The sequence below is a fragment of the Desmodus rotundus genome, chromosome 11 (assembly GCF_022682495.2).
Source record: "Desmodus rotundus isolate HL8 chromosome 11, HLdesRot8A.1, whole genome shotgun sequence".
NCBI classification, from domain to species: Eukaryota; Metazoa; Chordata; class Mammalia; order Chiroptera; family Phyllostomidae; genus Desmodus; species Desmodus rotundus.
In genome coordinates this window covers 16007542-16028598 of record NC_071397.1, presented here as the reverse complement: position 1 = coordinate 16028598, position 21057 = coordinate 16007542, and the positions used below count along the sequence as shown (strand labels likewise).

General features: G+C 41.5%; 1 long non-coding RNA gene across 2 annotated transcripts in view; it reads right to left on the bottom strand.

Moving 5' to 3' along the window:
• LOC112302487 (uncharacterized) overlaps positions 1–21057 on the bottom strand; it is a 281060-nt gene that overhangs the window by 155147 nt on the left and 104856 nt on the right. The window contains exons 4-5 of one of the 2 annotated variants that reach the window (XR_008425615.1): positions 18362–18408; positions 16773–16805 (exon numbers count right to left, since the gene is read on the bottom strand). The exons of the other annotated variant lie outside the window; for it this stretch is intronic. This is a non-coding gene — a long non-coding RNA (uncharacterized lncRNA). The remainder of the gene's footprint in view (positions 1–16772; positions 16806–18361; positions 18409–21057) is intronic. 2 annotated transcript variants of the gene reach the window in all.

The following is a 21057-nucleotide window of genomic DNA, read 5'->3' as shown; positions in this document are numbered from 1 at the left end:
TATATTAATGTCAGCAATGTAACCATATTCTCAAATAGGTTCCCAGTAGGAGAGCTGACCTGATCAGATGTTTTGTATTCTTAAAAAAATTGTCCAACTTAAAAAAGTTATATATTTGGTTTGTACAATTATTTATCCATTTATTCAGTGAATACTTTATCACATGCTTAACATGTGCAAATACTGCCCTAGAAGCTGGAGACACAGTAATAAATGAAAAAATGCCCCCACAAAATAGTTCAGTTTGGTGTAGAAACAAACATTTATGATAAAGACTGATTGGAGTTATAATAGTAACTCAAAGTGATATGGAGTCATAGAGGACAGAGAGCTAAACCAGAAGGAAGGAAGGCATGGCCCAAGAAGACAAAGGAGGAAATATGTAGGCTGGATTTGGAAGGAAATGTAGGAGCAGGTATTTAAATAAGTAAGATATTTATTTATTTTTAGTTAATTAGTTACTGCCTACCTTGCTCCAGAAAGGATTTAAGGAAACTTTCAAAGACACACTAGCCATCACTAGATGAGTGGATAAAACAACTATGGGACATTTACACAATGGAATACTACTCAGCCATAACAAAGAAAAAAGTTTTACCCTTTGCGACAATATGGATGGACATGAAGAAGATTATGTTAAGTGAAATAAATCAATCAGAGAAAGACAAATACCGTATGATTTCACTCATATGTGGAATCTAATGAACAAACTGAACTAACAAGCGAAATAGAGACAGACTCATAGATGAGAGCAGGATGACAGTTAACGGGAGGCAGGTAGTGGCTGAAGGGACTGAGCAAAAAGGTAAAAGGACTCATGGACAACAGTGTGGCGATTGTGGGGGGAGGGGGGTGTAAGAGTTCTAAATGATAATGAAAAAAATACAATCAAAATCATTCAATAAAGGAAAAGATGGCAATGTTATGTTAGTAAATAAAAATGTACTTTGCATATTTAAAAAGATACAAAGATATCAAAAGTAACAGAAATGCAGAATAAGTTTTTTTTAAAGAGTCAGGTGGGAAGGAATAAAGGGAAAAGAGTGGGGAAAACAAGTGGACCTAAACGTGAAATAAAGTGCATGCTATTAATGTCTATGTATTTGTAAGATGATGACAAATTTGGTTCCAAGCCTTGTAGCAATGAAGTCAAAAAGGAGAAGTTATGAAGTAATCATCAGAGAGAAGAAACAAACATAAAAGCCAACATTTATCAGGTTAAACATTTACAAACCAAGGAAGTATGGAGCTGAAGGAGCAATCCAGAGGTCTTAAGTACAGACTGAGAGTGGGCAATGAGAAAGGGTGAAGTTACAGGGGAAAGGGGATGCGGGAACATGAAGATGCTTTTATGCCGCATCCCATGGAGCTATCAGAAGACTTTAAGAGACGTGGCCAGATTTTTATTTTAGGAAGCTGGGGAAGGTACCCAGGTAACAGTTGACAGGACTTTAAGGTTATGGCAGTGGACCTGTATAAAAGGGGATGAATTCAAATGACATTAAGAAGGTAGATGGAGAGGGGGGACCCATACAGATGCATAGTATTTCTAAGCATTTGGATTTTGTGTTTTCCATCTTGTACGATGGGAATGAGAACGAGCCTAATCACCTACTCTTCATAAAGATAGATAAAAGTAAAAGTCTAATGTGAACAAATTTATCTGTTACCTTCCTCCAATAAGAAAAGAAGGGAGAAAAAAATATATTAGTACAAACCGCATTGCTCGGGGTAAAACACTGTGGTGTGGGGAGGGGTCCATAGATATGAGCAGCTGGGAAAGCAAGATGAGCACCCCTACAACAGATTTGAGGGAAGAGATGGGGAGAAGAGGAAAAAATGGAATAAATCCCCAGACACATTTTACATGGTTCCAAATTTTGCCTAAGACTTGGTCAAAGGACATGATAGTCATAGGCAGCACGTTCAGTACTTGGGTAGCATATACATTGGGCAAAACAGTTTCACTGATGTGCTTTGCTTTGCAAATATTTCTAGTTACTGTTTCTTTTTTTATTCTTAATTTTGGTTCATTGTGCAGCCATTACTTTTTATTAATTTTTAGAACATTTTGAACTGTATTTTTTCTAGGGCCATTTCTCAGTTTTTAAATTCTGAATTAATGAGTCATTTTACAACCTTAAACTCAAAGAAGAGAGAAGTTAAGTGGTATAATGATGATGATGGCTAATATTTATCCAGTACTATTAGGTGCCAGGGATTCTTCTAAGAGTTTTATATTATTAATTAATTTAATCTTCACAAAAACTCTAGGAGGCAGTAACTATTAATAGCACCATTTTACAGATGAGGAAACTGAGGTATAGAAAAATGAGATACTTATTCTAGGGCCAAACCTTTCATTCTTCACCAAAATTGTATATTTTTTTAATCCTCACCCAAGGACATTTTTTCATTGCTTTTAGAGGGAAAGGAAGGGAGAGGAGAAGACAGAGAGAGAAACATCAATGCAAGACAGAAGCATAGATTGGTTGCCTCCCATAGGTGCCTGGACAGGGGATAATAGGCAGGGATGGATCTGCAACCCTTCGATTACAGGACGACACTCCAACCAACCAAGCCATGCCGGCCAGGGCCCAAAATTGTATCTTTCCTGGAGGAAGTTCACCAGAAAAGTCAGTGGGCTCATTCTCCATAAATATATATTGAATGTCACTGATATTTGATACTCCCAAGTGACATCTTACCCTTATTAATAATTAATTGATCATATTAATATTGTATTTCATTTGCTTTTATGTTCTGTCCTGACAAGAACCCTGTGAATAAGTGGACAGAGGACACTGAGGTGCCATAGAAGAAAAGATAAAAAAGGAACACAACAGGTCTTCTGACTTCTATTCTGGTTTCTTCCCAATACATAAATCATTTTTCCTAAAGATGTAAGCTACTACTTCCTGTGTCTTTCTAATTTATTCTAATTCCTTAGTAGCTACAAGTAACCTCTGTTAACATGAATGGTTATCATCCCGTGCTAATGATAACTTACATCCAAATTTTTTAACTTACAAAAAAATAATAACTTTCTTTACTATACACAAAATCTTCACACACAAAAAAAAACCCTCCAGAAAAGGCAATCATGATGATATATAAATATTTAAAGACAAACCACTAGAGAAGAGCTTAAGGATACTACTTCAATTCTAAAATGCCTATGTTGATATTATGAGAGATACTATAGCTGCCATATATGCCCAGGAATTGAAATCAGTGTATCCACCATGGAGGGAATTTGATAATACATATCAAAATCACAATAAGCATACCCATTAACTCAGCAATACAACATCTGGGATTTGTTCCCAAAGGTACACTTTCACATGTAAAAATATTTAGATACAGCTTTTCATAGCAGCACTTTGAGTAGAAAATGTTGGAAATAAGCCAATAGTGGAGGATAGGTTAAATTAATTATAATACATCCCAAACCTGAATACTATACAGGCAAAAGAGAATGAAATTTATATGTACTAATATGGTGAGACCTGCTTCCCAGATATGTTAAGTGAAAAAATAAAAGCAGGACAGTATGCACTGTATGCACTGTTAAGAAAGAGAAGGAAGAAGAGGAGAAGAAATTTGGCCTTTGGCAGTTATTCCTCAAGACTCTTATACTCCTATAAGACTCTTATAAAATGGGTGAATGGAGCAGCAAAGATCCTTTCACGCCCCAGAACAAACCACCCTCCAATCCCTAACATGACAGAAGCTGGGGAAGATGAAAGCACTCAATAATCAACAGGATTAAGGAGAGACAAGCCCCCTTTCTTTGCTTGCTCATAGCTCGTAACAAATGTCGTTACCAAAGGGGGAGGAAAGGACTGTTGAAGGATCTACTTACCGAGTTCAAAGGTAACATTCCCTGCTGTTTGTTACTTTTTGCAGATGAGCTTCCCGCATAGCAGGTAGTAAGTAGACCAGGGATGATACTACAGACTCTACAATGTACAGGACGGCCCCCTCCAGGAGTTATCTGGCCCCAAATGTCAATAGTGCTGAGATTGAGAAACCCCAGTTTACAGATGTAGCTTTCAATAGAATATTATCTGGTACCTAATAAGTTATTATTGTTATTATACCCAACTCTAGCGGGCACTTCTATTTGATTATTCAACAGCATTGCATACTCAGCGTGAGCCAAACTAAACTCATTATTCTCCCCATTCACACCTAATGCACCTCCTGCAGGGCACCCTTCTCAGAGCCCGACATGACCGTCCAGCCACATGGAAATCATCCTCAATTCTTTCTTGTCTCTCAGCCTGATTCTAGTTGACCACAGAGTCCTGTGGATTTTACCACCTCTACAATAGGTCTCAAATCCATCCCTTCTTTGTCATTTCCCAAAACCACTGCCTTGGCTCAGACAGAAATGTGTTGTTTTCACCTGTGTACAGCTGCACATGTCTCCCTTCTCACAGGACAGGCTACATGCCCTCTAGTCCATTCTTCACACAGCAGACAGAATGATCTTTAAAGCAAAAATTCCTTAAGAGCCTCACCCCTAACATTTGTAGACTAGAGCAAGAACAAGTGGAAGTACCTAGTCCATGGCTATTTGGTTTGGTTTTCACTCCAGCAACCCCCCACACTAGAAACTCTATGTACACATGCACACACACACACACACACACACAACTAAATAGCCCCAGGACCACCCCTCTTGTCCTCCAGTATGCATACATGAAAGAGAAAACTATCTCTGGAGTGGCCTAGAACCTACCCTTTTAACCAATATATTGGTGTATTATATTGCCTCTCATGAAGGAGCAAAAATTCTGGACAAGTAGAAATCCATTGATTTGAAGAGTATCAGGAGACCAATATTCTAGACCAAGTGTAGGCTCAGTTTGCTGGGTGTTTTGGACAAATTTTAAATCAGTGAACCTTGTAGGAATAAGGAAGGGAGGAAGAAGCCTTTTATTTTCTCTGAGAAAGAATCAAAGCTTTCCTTCATATGGTCAGTTGGCTTGGCCATGCACCGTCAGGGTGGACAACTGTGTGGCAGGGGCTGGCAGATGGGAGGATGTGTTGCTCCCAAAATTTAGAAGACATCAAAAACACAGTCTTCGTTTCCCAACAAAGCAACAGCATCATCAGGTAACTATAAGAAGCCTTCAGACTGGACAAGAATCAACCAAACACCATGGAGGAAATGTTGTCTAAAACCTGGGAGACTGGGACCCAATGCCATGATGTAACTTCATAAGCAGGGGAATGTTTAAATACAGAGCTCCAAGGATGGAATGGATAACCCAAGTTAAACTTTCCCTCAAGGGAGTTGGGAGACGGCCAGAAAGGGAAAAAAAAAAAAAACAGCGAAAAATGATAAATTGCACTCGCTTTGCAATTTTGTTTAAGGCCTTTAAGACAGAAGCCATCTGTGCGCCTCTGAAAAAGGACTAGTATAGAAGCAGCAAGTTAGGAGACCGAGAACCCAGTCCCTTAGGGAGCACAGGGTGGCTCCCGCCCCGTGTCTGGGAACTGTGCTCAGCGGACTTCACTCTCTCCCCTCCCAATGGCCGTCAGCAGCATAAGATCTACTCCAACTTGTGTTTTCAATAGAAATGATGACTACTTGTTATCTTACCAGTTCCCACCTTCTCTCCCCCCTATCTCAGCAGTTAAGGGAAATAAGGAAGAACATCGTGCCAGGCACTGTGCCTCGTACATATGCATGTGCTGGCCTTGTCAACTCCATCTGTGGCTTCCTAAAAAAACCATAGATACCTTGTCTGCACACGGAGATGAAACCTACATGCAGCTTCAGAAACAATGACCAAACAGAAACTAATCAAGTTTACCCATCTTGGAAAACTGCCCCAGGGCATCACCCCACACACCCTCCTTCCTCACTCCTAGGTTTTTTTTTCCTTTTTCTGCCTTGGTCCCACAAATAAATAACATGAGACTTATACTTAAGCACCTGTGGTGCCTGGGTGAACTGTTAATTATGAAATTTGGATATACCATCTGGGTTAACATTTGGCTGAGGACAGCTAAACCTCTCAGTGCTTCTGAGAAAAGCTCAGACTATTTTTTCTATTAATTATTATACAATTTCCCCCAGCTGGCATTTCTTTCTCTCTCTTCTCTGTCTACTCAAATCCTAATACCCCTCCAGGTGCCACCAAGTCTCTCCTTGCTCACTATGCTAGCTCTGATTTCCCAGCCCACCTTATGAATCCCAACTACATTTATAGTCAGCATCCAAAGTTTATCCCTTAATTGTCTTCTAATTGTTTCACATGTATCACGTCAGTCTCCTGAATTCAAGAGGCCATATAGTACCTTTTTATTTTCCTTTTCATCTCTCATCATGCACAGCACAGTGAATAAATATTTTCCTAGTACTGAATTTCACATGTATTTCAGGACATTACCACCACTAAATTATTAATCTCTTCAGGGCTGGAACCGGAACTTGTTATTCTTTGCAAGTGCCCCGCTACCAACCAAACTGACCCTCTCGTAGGTTCTCAACCATTTGAAGAATGGAAAATAAATAAATAACTACATAAATACTCCAAAGACCTAGAATGTGTTATTTAACTGGATTATGCAATGTTATAGCTGGAAGGGCCTTTGAAATCATCTAGTCGAGACTTTCAGTTTTACCAGAAAGGAAACTGAGATTCAAGTAGGCTAGGTGATATTTCAAGAGTAAGCAGCCAGTGAATGGTAGAGACAACACTATGTGTTTCTATATAGGACACAGAAACAAGGCCTTTCTTTTCTATTCTGTGCTCCGTCCACGCACCCACGCCTCAGTTCCATTGCTATAGTGGGGCATGGTGTTGTTGGCTTCCTGATCTCAAGTGCCCTCCCTTGACCAGCTAATCACAATTACATACGCAGGCTTAACCACAGGTTATCGGATGCTTTGAATGCCCTGTCATGATTATGATTTTCCTACAGAATCTATAACCATTATGTCTCCCCAAGACCCAAGGGCATCCTTTTGGAAATTACCCAAAAGTTGGGCTTGGTTGTATAGTTGTTTCGACCAAACTGTAATCGTTCCTTTGGTCTTTGATTTTTCTCAGACATCATTATGCAGTTACCATTACACTTCTAGCCCGAAGAGCTGGCCACACAACTCTCCTCAGAACAGCTGCCAAGTTTGCCGGTGGTGCTATTTCCTAGGCTGAGGCGAGCAGGGTAACATTTCTCTCTTTCAGGAACCAGAATTGCTCTTTTTCTATGCTTGAGGTAAAAGGCTTTCTTCACATTACATGAGTACTAAAACCAGACCCCTCCAGCCAGAATGCGATCCCATCTGCAGGACCTGCCGTTTTCCCCTGGAGTGCCATTTATTAGAATCAGAGAGGTTTTGACGTAGGAGACAGCTGGACAGACATGAGCAGAGTAGAAACAACAGCCCAGGTACAGAAGGTCACCAGGGCAGAAAGCCCCAAGTGCCCAGCAATGGAAAATCTTAGAGTGGGACCTTTGGATGATCTTTCCTGCCCTGGCACATCACTGGCCATGTGGTTGGACCTTCCCCTGACCTTTCCTCCCCTGGCATGTCACTGATCATGAAGTAGTCCCCCTTAGTGAAACAAGGGGACTTGAGAATGGCCTCTCATGACTCCCATACAAGCCTTTCACAATCATTCCATTAAGCATGAAGATTTTGGGACAATGAGGTTCTGCCGCACATAAAATCATCTTAGGAACGAAGCCTTGGGTCTATTGACTGCAGAGGTAGAGTTTTGGTCAAACTAGAGATAACATCTAGTCCTCGGTTGTGTTTCAGCTGCAGGCCCAGAGAAGCAGCAAGGCCAGGCAGGGTGACGCCATGGCTGACATCAGGACCAGCTGCGATGACTAAGGACCCCTGCCCCAGCATTGACCAAACAGTGGAGACCACAACCCTGAGGAGACACTCCTGGAAAGCTGCTGAATATTCTACTGAGATCCTCCCCGGAGACCTCCAGATAAAAAACCCTCAAGACAAAGGACTCAACGCAACTCTGCCTGACTTGAGCAGGACTGAGCCTTTCTCCTCTTCTTCCCTCAGGGGAGGGTACATTTACTTTCTTTTTCCTAAGCTCCAAGGGTCCTTCTTTTGCCTCTGTAGCTTATTTCCTGAGCCCATGTCTTCTACCGCTCGCTTCTTCTACCTCTGTGACCTTCTACATAAACTTTTGAGTGTATTTGAGTCTTGGCTCTGAATTCTTTCTCAGCCAAAACTCGAGGCCCAAGGTCTAACACCCGGTGCTGTTTTGCCTTAAACAGTTAAGTGGAAGCTGTCTGTGTGGCTGCCCAGTAAAGTCACCCTGACATGTCAAAGCTTTGATGGGGATCACAGTTTTAGCCTATTGTTTTTTGATGCTCCACTTTCAGGTGCCAAACACAGTTGGAGCTTTGGCCTACAAACTGCGCACAAATGGCATATGCTGTTCTCAAAGAGAATTGTTTGTTTGACTTGAAGTCTTTCATCAACTAGGAGTTGATCAAATGCAGAAAGGAGTGATTGAAAGTGTTCTTAAGAAAGAACGACCATGGTAAATATCTTCCTGAACATTTCTAATGATCCAAGCTTTCCAACAGGACTGGTCCTTGGCAAAATTGCAATGTTCATCTCCCCATGACAGGCATCCCCCTACTTTGGGGCCTCTTTCCACCTCAGGTCCCCGAGGCAGTAGATTCGTGGTGTCTGTGCTTCCTCAATGTGCTATTTGCATATTTTTCACTGGAAGCACTCCAAACATTGAACCTGTCTGTCCCTTCCGCACTCCCTAAATCAAATTTCATCTGTATCATCCCCTAGGGCCCTAATTTCTGATATAACTAATCACACAAGTTATATAATTTTGAGAAGTTTACTTAGCTTCTCTGCATCTCAGTTTCACCATTTATAAAAAAAAGTGGGAGGGCTGAATCCTCCCCAAACTCCCTTCTGCTGAAATATTGAGTCTAGCATTGAACTATGGTAAGGGGCTGGGGCAGAGGGTAGGGCTGATTAATAGGACTCCCACACTGTACTTGTTCTGGCTGGCACAATTACATTTTAATAAGTACCTTCTAGAAATGATGTCTTTCAGTGACTTCAGTGAGGACAATTTCAGGCCCTGTGGCAGATAAGTGGCAGAGTTATTTTTGACAAGACAGACTTTTCGGCATTATTTTCAGAGACACCATGGGGCAAGAGAAAAAGCCTAGATTTGACATCACAACAATCTGAATGTGAATGCAACTCAACTGTTTACAAGCTGAGTGACCTTGGGCAATTTACTTCATCTCAGTGAAAGTCAATTTGCTTAACTATAAAATACCTTAAAGATACTCTTGTTGAAGAGGTATTATTTTTGCCGTTACAGTGAAGAATTAAATAAGAAAATGTATAAAGCACCTAAACAATATCTGCATATAAAACATGTTCAGTTAACATTAATCCCTTTTCATTCTTAACTCTGCTCACATTTACTCTGCATATGCAAAAACTCCAAATTACTTCTTTTGACCAATCCCAAATGTGAATCTTTCCATTTTCTAGAATAAGGCATGAATTATTAATGTAGTAAAAATAACACCACCTGACTGATTACAAAAAGCTAACTGAAAATGACTGGTAAGAGACGTATAACTCAATCCTTTCATAGTTATTTGTGGTATATTATTTCAGGGCTCTGGCTCCAAATTTCTCCTGCTTCAGGAGGCCAAATTAGCTAGCCTGACCCAGGAACGTGCTCACTTTGCAACTATCTAAACACATGAAACTCAAAAATATTCCCTTCCTTTATTTTAATAGGAAAAAAAAAAGGAATGTTTCTTAAACAAGGATGCAGAGTCTGTCTCCCCCAGCTAGCATCAAACCAAGGCCTGGAAGATAAATATTGCCTCATATTTTCAGAAACAGTCCAAAACCAACTCTATCCTCCTTCCCCTGTAGGCATTTCCTTTTCTCATTATCTTCCTTACAGGGAAATTGGAGTGCACAGTCCAGTGAGTCATCACTTGATCCAATGTGACTCCAGCTGGGAGGAAACTGAGGAGAGAATTCTCAGCATGGACATGGTTGGACTGCACTGGCCTACGAGGCCAGGATACGCTGGGAATTGGTTACAGGTCCTCAAACCCAGAGCGGTAAAACTTTGGGGGAAAGGAGTGTGTTGCTGAGTCATCACAACAAAAGAGAAGGCTGTCAGAAACTGGCTACAGGGGTGGAAGCATTCTGCTGCTCTCAGAGGCCAAGATACTTGCGTCCTGGGACCTGACCCTGACAGTGGGCCGTGCTGTCTTAGGCACCCTCTCCCTTAGTCTCAGCCAGCTCACCCCTGCTGCACACACCTCAGAACCTCCTTTAGCATTGATCTCTCCCTCTACCTATCCCCAAACTTAAACTTTTTAACAATCCTAAAGTAGATAGAAGGATAAAAATTAGACATTTAAATCAATTTAAATATGAATAATTTTTATTAACCCAACTAAGGTAATTTAAGACAATGAGACAAAGTGAAGATTTAGTGAGGGGTAAGCTATTCTGAGAAAATGGTCTCTTCCTTTAGTGGCCCTGGTCCACATATGTCAATAGCCAAGTTCACCTACATATTTTCAGAGTCAAAATTCCCTAAAACACTTTTAGGGAAAGCAGATGAAGGTGGATGGTTTGTAGCTAAAGGAACTCTGGCCTCAAATGACAGTATGCTCGGCCTGAAGATTTACACGATAAAATCAACTTTAGAAGGTATTATTTGTTTTTTTAGGACACCTTGAAGTTTGGGGGGTGGGCAGACTAAGTGGCAAAGTAGACACAATTTGTCAGAAAAGATTTGAATATTTCCAAGAGTTAAAGGATCCAGAGAAACTGGTTGCATCAAAGTTCACATGGGCAGATGCCCTGAATTTTTCCGTGACTGGCAATTGCCAAGACTTACATTTCTCAAATACCCAGACGTTCATTATGAAGTTTAGGAAATAAGGAAGTATGCCTGAAATGAAACCAGTTAAGCCTCAATATATTAATATATTTATATTTACATATGTATTAATTTGAAAGTGAGAAGGGAAGAGGGAGAGAGAGAGAGAGAAAAACATCAATTTGTTGTTTCACTTACTTATGCATTCACTGGTCACTTCTTGTGTGCGTCCTGACTGGAGAGCAAACCTGTAACCTTGACGTATCAGGATGACACTCTAACCAACTGAGCTACCCAGCCAGGTATATTTTTCAATATATAGTTATATGTGTACATATATGTGTATATATGCATATATTTATATGGGAACGTATGTGTGTGTGTAAATATATGACACATACCTTGAGCTATATCTATATAGACAGATAGATCTAATACACACCGATGTATTTCTGACACTGCTGACAAAAGAAATCAATAGCAACTTGTAAACAGGATTTACGGCACTGAAGTAATTCTCCTTGAGCTGGGATTAAATCCTACTTACCACCATGGTTAGCCTTTCAGTTCCAAATAAACTGTTATTCACTTCCTAGTTCCTACAAAGAGATATTCTGAAGACTTGTTTATACATCTGTGTACAGCTCTGATTCCCTATTCTCTCAAGCTGTTCGGAATAATTCAGTTATTGGAATGCACATGATAAGATTAGCTGCCTCCTTCACCCTTACCCCAAGGGTATTTGCACTTTTACAGGTGAAAGCTGAGATTTTGTTTGTTTTCTTTTGTTTTTTTCAAGATGATGAACTGAGCACAAGTGAAATATAGAAGTTTGTCTTCCTCCTTTCAGGGTTGCAGTTAATAGTTAAATTGATAATAAAAGATAACGATTTTCTTTAAAAGAAAATAAACTCCTAACAGAAAACAATAAAAAGATAGAGTGAGAGTGGGAGAGACAGATCTCCACAAATTCCTTGAAGATGGATAGTATATGGAAGCATTTTGCAGAAAACCAGGAGGAAGTCATAGTCTAGTATATACGCAGAAAGAGGCAGTAGAGGCCTGGCCCCTTCAGAGTTTCAGGACAACTTATTGTGAAACTATTATTTTCCATTTCTTTAAACTATCAATCAATTATAATGGGAAAATAAAGACATATTTTAAATAGTCTGTCTGAGGAAGTAAATTGAAGACACACTCCAACAAAGTAAGAGTGAAATCCAACACAGAAACAAAAGCCTCGAGGAGACTTCTGACCAAGATGGAAAGATGGAGGTGTAGGTAGATATACTTTGCCTCCTTGCACAACCAAAAAAAAAGGACAACAACAAATTTAAAAACAAAAAACAACCAGAACTGCCATAAAATCACTGTATGGAAGTCTGACAACCAAGAAGTTAAAGAAGAAACTTTCATCCAGACTACACACCACATGGGTTTTCCTGCCTTGGTGAATACCTAAGGCTTCACCCCTTACAACATAACAGGTGCACCAAGACAAAGAAATATGGCCCAAATGAAAGAACAGATCAAAACTCCAGAAGAACAACTAAATGACTAAGAGATAGCCAACCTATCAGAGGCAGAGCTTGAAACACTGGTAATCAGGGATGCTCATAGAAATGATTGAGTATGGTTGCAAAATAGAGGAAAAAGTGAAGGCTATGCAAAGTGAAATAAAGAAAAATACACAAGGAACCAACAGTGAAGGGAAAGGAATTGGACATAAATCAATGATTTAGAGCAGAAGGAAGAAATAAACATTCAACCAGAACAGAATGAAGAAGCAAGAATTCAAAAAAAAGAAGAGAGCTTTAGGAACCTCCAAAACAACTTTAAATGTTCCAATATCTGAATAATAGGGGTGCCAGAAGGAGAAGAGGAAGAGCAAAAAATTGAAAACTTAATTCAAAACATAATGAAGGAGAACTTCCCCCAATCTGGCAAAGGAAATAGACTTCTAGGAAGTCCAGGAAGCCCATAGAGTCCCAAAGAATTTTGGCCCAAGGAAGCACACACCAAGGCACATCATAATTACATAAGTCATGAAAGACAAGGACCTACATCCAAGATGACTCTATGCAGCAGAGCTATCATTTAGAATGGAAGGGCAGATAAAGTGCTTCCCAGATAAGGTCAGGTTAAAGGAGTTCATCATTACCATGCCCTTATTATGTGAAATGTTAAAGATACTTAACTAAGAAAAAGAAGATGATAAAAACTATGAACACTAAAATGACAGCAAACTCACACCTATCAACAACTTAATCTAAGCAAAACAAAAACAAAACAAACTAAGCAAACAACGAGAACAGGAACAGAATCACAGAAATGGAGATCACATGGAGGGTTATCATCGGGGGGGGAAAGGTACAGAGAATAAGAAGCATAAATTGTAGGTACAAAATAGACAGGGGGAGGTTAAGAATAGTATAGGAAATGGAGAAGCCAAAGAACTTATATGAAGGACCCATGGACATGAACTAAGGGGGGAGGGGCAGGAGTGCTGTGGGTGGGGGGGTACAGAGTGGAGGGGAATAAAAGAGAAAAAAATGGTACAACTACAATAGCATAATCAATAAAATATACTTTTAAAAAGAACTGTAAAAACAATGAATAAACTATAAAGAACTTAAAAAAAAAGAGACGAAAGCCTTGAGCTATAACAATCTCTAAGAATGACTCAAAAGTCCAATAAAAATGAATCAGACATTGATGGCAGTGTAGACAACCCATAAAGCAATTGCTCCAAATTGGAACAGACACTCAGTGGGCTCCACAGCTAACTTTACAAGCAATAGAAAGCCATGGATCCCTTTCAATAGATGGAATGAGCAAGAAGTTGCAAGGTCATAATATGGTACAGAAGGCTACATTTCTCCTTCTAGTAACTCCAGGGTCGGAGGGCAGTTCAAAAAAGTTATGGTGTAAATATGAAACAGACTAAAATGTGACATGATTGGAGTATTTGAAAGAGAATAAATAAAAAGAATTCCTTTGATCTAACCCTAGGACCCTGACTGGTCAAAGGGCAAAGGGGGAAGTGGGGCATGGCACTAATGTATAGTGAACAGTGTTTGCATAGGCATAATATTATAAATGGTATTTTAAAATTATTTGTTAGAGAGAGGGGGACGGAGCAAGAAGGGGAGAGAAACATCAATCTGTTGCCTCTTGCACACACCCCAACTAGGATCAAACCCACAACCCAGGCATGTGGCCTGACTGGGAATCAAACCCAGGACTTTTCAGTTTACAGGATGATGACCAATCAACTGAGCCACAATGGCCAGGACTACACGTGCTTCCTTAATCGGCTTCGACTTTAGAAATGAACCCATAGACAAGGTAAGGATTTCTAGAAAAATCTCCACTTTGTACAGAATGAGCCTTCTAAGCAAATCTCATCCATTAAGCACAAGACTTTCCTTTAAATTACTTGCCACCTTTAGATCTTAAGTGGAAAGTAAAAGGAAGCAAGATTTTTATTATTAGTACAGTAATTTGACATTAGGTATAAATGAGTACTTGTTTCTTTAGTGTCATCATTTGAAAGAATGGCAAAGTTACTTGTGAACAGGTACCTTAGCCAGTGAAAGAGTAGTCACTCCTGTGAGACTCCCAAATGGTCCCAGTACACAGAAAGGCTATTTTTATTCTCTGTTTAGGGTGGCTTGATGTCACAGGCTAAGCCCTTCTGACTGTGCCATGGCAGATGCAACTTCTGGATCCTGCTGGCAGAATTGCAGTCATGTTTTTGTGGTCCCAGCAGCTCCTGGAACCACACTCAGCCAGCCCTCCTCCACACCTAGAAGGCACTGTGCCCTGCCAGGAGCGATGATGGGTGACACCTCTCCCCTCCAGCTCTCCTGCTGGCTGTAACACTAACAGCAGTGGCATAGTTCTGCCATAGCAGTCTATTTATATAAAAAAGAAGAATCTAACTCCACCTCTGGAGTTTTAAAATTAGTTTTTAACTGGACAAAGCTCAGCAGAATTAAAGCAGAATTAGCCCAGTGGGTTGGGCATTGTCCTGCAAAGCAAAAGGCCACTGGTTTGCTTCCCAGTCAGGGCCAGTGCCTGGGTTTCAGTTTCAGTCCCCGCTGGGGCATGAGTGAGAAGCAGCAGATTGATGTTTCTCTCTCACATCCATGTTTTTCTCCCTCTCTTTCTCCCTCCCTTCCGCTCTCTCCAAAATATATTTTTTTCAAAAAAACTAAAGCAGCAGAATTCATTATCATTCCTCAATAGAATGTAAGTGGCATCATCCTGACTGATGTATATTTAAGCAATAATGGACAGAGGCTTGTGAGGGCTGCCAGTGAGAAGCCAGGCGGATGATAGCAGAGCTGCTGATCCTCTCAATGACTAGCGGAGAGTGCAGAGATGTTGTGCTACCTTCCTGAACTGTACATGAGGAGTTGTTTGCCAACACACGCTAAGAGGATGGCACCCACAAACGTGAGAGCACTGTGGGGTTGCAGGGGTGGAGGGGGGTCAGGAGGAAGAGCGGCCTGACATGGTAGAAGTAGCAGGCGTGTTACTATTAGAAGTAGCTCAGTTCAATCCTGAGCCCACGATTTATTGGATGTGTGACTAGGGGCAATAAGTTAAGCTTTCAGAGCTTCATCTTCCTCTTCTATAAAATGGGCACAGGCTCTCTGCTCCTCACGTTAAACAGCCACAGGAAGCCACACCTTCCTGCACGGTGCCAGCCACAACCCTGAGACACGATGGTGAAGGTCCGAGTGAATAGATGTGACCGTACTGGGCGCCTGGTCACCAGGGCTGCTTTTAAGTCTGGCAAAGTGAATATCATTGCTATCAACCCCTTCACTGATCCCAGCTACATGGTCTACACATTCCAGTATGATTCTATTCACGGCAAGTTCAGAGGCATAATCAAGGGTGAGGAAAGGGAGCTTGTCATCAATGGAAAGTCCCTCTCCATCTTCCAGGAGCGAGGTCGCACAACATGAAATGGGATGATGCTGGTGCTGAATATATTTTGGAGTCCACTGGTGTCTTCACTACTGTGGAGAAGGCTAGGGCTCAATTGAAGGGTGGAGCCACGAGGGTCATCATCTCTGCCCCTTCTGCAGATGCCCCCATGTTTGTGATGGGTGTGAACCATGACAACTATGACAACTCCCTCGAGGCTGTCAGTAATGCCGCCTTCACCACCAACTTTGTGGCCCCCCAACTCAAGGTCATCCATGACAACTTTGGCATTGTGGAGGGACTCATGACCACAGTCTATGCCACAAAGAAGACTGTGGATGACCCCTCTGGGAAGCTGTGCTGTGTTGGGGGGGGGGCGCTGCCCAGAACATCATCCCTGCTTCTACTGGCACTGCCAAGGCTGTGGGCAAGGTCATCCCTAAGCTGAATAGGAGGCTCACTGGCATGGTCTTCTGTGTCCCCACCCTCAATGTATTGGTCATAGATCTGACCTACGCCCCAGAGAAAGCTGCCAAATATGATGACATCAAGAAGGTGGTAAAGCAGGCATCAGAGGGCCCCTCAAGGGCATCCTGGGCTATACTGAGGACCAGGCTGTGTCCTGCGACTCTAACAGTGACACCCCACTCCTCCACATTCGATGCTGGGGCTGGCATCGCCCTCAATGATCACTTTATCTAGCTCATTTCCTGGTATGACAATGAATTTGGCTACAGTAACAGGTGGTTGACCTTATGGTCCACCTGGCCTCCAAGGGGTAAGAGAGCCCTGGACAAACTGCCCCAGCAAGGGGAAGAGAGGCCCTCAGCTGCTACAGAGTCCTTGCCCCAGATCGATCCCCCAACACACCAAGAATATCCTGACCTCCTCAGTTCCCATCCCAGACCCCCTGAAGAAGGGGAGGGGCTTAGGGAGCCCTACCTGGTCATGCACCATCAATAAAGTTCACTGTACCTAGAAAAAAAATGGGCATGATTATAGCCACGCTACATGAGATAATACAAAGGTCTCAGCGTTTAGAGGCCTCTCACATATGTTAGCTGGTTTCCTTCCCTGAAAATGTTTCATGTGTCACACTTTTCCCTCAGAAATCCATTCTTCAGAAACAAGTTCTTCATAAACCCTCTTTCCAGTTCTACCCAGGGATAGCATATGGAGTACCAAGCCAATTTCTTCCTGTTTCCTTTTATGAGTTACCTCACATTTCCACCCTAACCAAGAAAAGGAAAGTAAAGGAAAAGAAAAAAGAAAAGAGGAAAGGAAAGGACTTCCCTTCCTTCTGAGAACCTTATATAAATGCTTGGGATAAAGCGGGCAGGTACATCATGGCGAACATCATGGGATCAAGCAATGGTGAGACAGGCGTCATTCAAACTGAGTAAAAATGCGGTCAGGTCCCCGTGGCCCGAGTCAACCTTGGGTCTCCACCATTGCATGAGCTCATTGCCACGCTCCTCTGCTTGGACTCCAGAGAGGACTGTAGCAGGGATTGCGTTTTGGTCAGTCTCTATAAAGTGCTATAGCCACGGGGCCTTTCATCTCCGTGGACTTAGAAATCCCACCTTTCAAAATGTTTCTCACAAACACCTCCCACCATGTGCATCCAGTTACGATTAAGTTGAAAGGAAAATAATTTTCCACTGGTCAGTCTCTTCCTGGGTGTGTGTACTTTTTAATAAAAATTCTGAGATTTTTCCCTTTCGTGAAGGTTTCTTTAAAATCATTTTCTTTTTTTACCCTCTTTCTTTAAATGTCATGGCCAAGAATTATTTCCTGGTGGTTTATCGTGCAGAACTCAGCTCACCGGTCCACGGACTGTCACTTCACTTTACTCTCTGGGCCGGTTAACAAGGTTCAGAGAGGACACGCTGCGGCAGTGACGGCCAGGCTGCGTGCCACTTCGTAGCCGGACAGCACGTGGGGATTTAACGAGCAGCAGCGTTTCTCCCGTTAACAGTGGGTATAAGCCCAAGAAGAAAAAAATAGGACCTGACCATAAATCTGACGTCTGAAAATAAATGAACAATATTTGTTTACAAAAATAATCCCAAACAACTCCAGGGTCCTACAACCTGGGCTACAAAATCAGGCTGTGTGAACACACCCAGTTTCTCCTAATTTCCACAGACACCGGCAGTTCCTCCACCCCCGTTAAGATCTCCTCTCGACCCCAGTATCTCTGGAAGCTCCAGGAGTGTAGCATAGTACTCAAGAGCTTCCGCAGGCCAGCACTCAAATTTAGGCCTTGTCCACACCCGCCCATCCTGAAGGGCCAGCCCTCCGCATGCCCTACCATAGCTGTCCCATTTCGGACCACTGAAGCTCTTTGGGATGCTGCTGTCCCTACGTCCCCAACTGATGTTGACTCTCGACAGAGCAAACAAGGACATCCATGGAGGTCATATGTGCATATTGTAGTCCATGGAAGGACAGACCCTGAAATGGTACAGTGGACAACCTGCGCAACCATACATCACAGCCCCGGGGCTAATCTAACCCTCAGTACTCACCTCTTCTCACTCACCAGCTCCGGCTTTGCAACGACAGTCACGCACAGCTGGTAAAACCAAGGATGATGATTACTTTAGTGTGTATACAGATCATTTGAATAAAGGGACCCAGGGGGCAATCGTGCTGTCAGAGGGACTGTGGTACGGCACATTCAGGTAAGTCACACACTATACCCAGGTCGGCTTCTCTCCCCTCACTCTCTTCCACACCCTGTTGCTCAGTCCCATTTGGTGTGTTGTTTGCCCTGCACTACATCCTTCCAATCCTTTCTGGGATGTCAGTGTGTCTTTGGGCTGCAGTCAGTAACCCTGTCCTCATCTTTACTCAGGATGCTTCTCAGCTCCACAGGTCAGACAAAACAAAAGAAGCCTAATTGAGGGTGAGGCCACCACCTTCTGAGAGCCTATCTGTGCTTCAGACTCACATGGGACACCCTGGTACATGAATAGGCACTCACCAGAGTTATGTATGTCTCCTTTGACGTCAAGGGCTGGACACCCGATCAAAGCCACACTCACAAGCAAAAGGGAGGTTTGATCTGAAGCGGCAGGAGGCAAGAACATAAGAAAATACTCCATGTTCATCTCTCCTGCTTCAATCCCCAGACAAGATTACCAAGCACTTCCTGCCAGGGCTGCCCTGCCTTCTGCCTTTTTCTAAGCTTAGTTCTCCAGCCTTTTAGAATTTTTATGAACTAGCAATGTTCTCTGAATAAATTCCTTTTCTGCTGAAATTAACTAGATTCCATTTCTGTTGTTGACAACTGACAAATCCTAACTGATATATTATGTGTAAAGAGAACAAAATATTGCTGGAAAACTCTACGAGAAAATTTGAATTAATAAAAAGCCATCTTTTGTTCCTTGTGTGATTAGAAGCAAAAATAGAAAATATCATTTTTCCTTAAATTAACTGTAAACTTACAAGTAATTTAATTTCCTTAAATTAGACTGTAAATTAACTATTATAGCCAATATGATCCACATTAAAAAAACCAAAAGAGAATAATTTTTGAGCCTTGACAAAATAATGCAAGATTTTCTCTTGAAAGGTGAATATGTTATAACAGCCAAGGAAGTTCTGGGGGGAAAAGTACTTGTCCTGTCAGAAGTTAAGTTAGTAAAAGCTATTCAACCACTGTAGAAAACAGAATGCTGGTTGTACAAGAATAGAATAAAGATATCAGAATAAATAGAAATTTGGAAATATATCCAAGAGTATGTAAGGATTTAGAACATTATGCAATGGATATTTCAAATTCAGGGATAAGCAAGAACTAGGAATTAAAGTAGTATTTGGAAAATTAATTAGCATTTATATTTAGTGAAATACAAAGCTGTATTCCTACCTTGCTTCATATTCCAAAATAAACTCTAAATGGCTCATATAAAAAGGATGAATATTTTTATAATTAACCACAAAACTATTGAATGTAATTCAAATACTTTAAGGTTACCACTTAAAGTTTAAAAAATAAACCATAAAACTACTAGAGTAAAATATAAGGTAATAAAAATATTTTTAAAAATCAAAGTAGTATTGTAAAATTACAAATACTTTTATAATCTTGGAATAGGAAAGGTTCATCTAGAAAATACAGGGTCTGGCAGAAGTGAGGCTTGCTTGAGTGTGGTTGGTAGGGTAATAACAAGAGTATAATAATTTATGGTTTTATTATGAACATTTCACCTAAAATGTCATATGGTGTGCTTGAGTCTGATATTGTTATCTTACAGAATTACATGCTTATGATTTTGTAATAAAAAAGGGGCATTATTTGTGCCTGGCCATGAATATCCCTGTAACCAAGGGGATGTGGGGGGACTAGAAACAAACTCGGCGCCTTCTACTAAATATTTACTAACTACACTACGGTGTCTCCACTCAATGGAATATCACGCTCTTCAAGATCTACATGAGGATGTCCATGTTCAAGGTCTATTTTGAGCGTAGGGCTTCTTTCAGTCATTCATTCCCAGGCAGGAAGAGCTCTGAAAGGATCCAGGACTAAATAGAACCTCAGGAGCACTTTTCCATGGAGATAAGGGGGTATAATAAATAGATCTAGACCAAGACAAGTTATTTTCACTTTTTTTTTTCATGACCCTATAAAAAGCTGAGGTCAGGAGTGGGCCTAGCAGAAGAGGCCAAGGAGCCAGGCACCCCAGTGACTGGGAACTACAGGCTAGAGGGATAAAAGGATTTAGTTCTGGAGGCCAGCCCTCCTTACCTGAATGTGAGAGCAGACAGGGAACTGGGCCCAAGTCCTCACCCCTGATAGAAAAAGTATTAACTAGAATGTCATCTCAGGGGCGTGCACCTTTGGACTCAAGCAGAATGGTCCGCGAGATGAGGGAATTCACAGGTTCCAAATTCTAGTTATGTTTCCTCTCCTAGAGGCCTGGGAAAATGGCAGCAGGATAAATTCCACCAGATCACTGGCAGTCTTGAGGCAAAGCTTCTTCGTAGATTTATCTAGGAAATTGATATCTACTGGGAATTTCAAACATCTCAACCTGCCTCTCAGGTTTGGTGAAACCAAATTCTGATCAGTCCAGTAAGACCTAGCCTCTCTCCTCTTACCAACTTTCCCATCCCTTCCTCCCTTAGTCACCCTACTGATTTACTTATAAATTCCTTAAGGCAGTTGATGTATTTATCTTGAACTGAAAGTGAAATTTGTTTAATTCCCCTA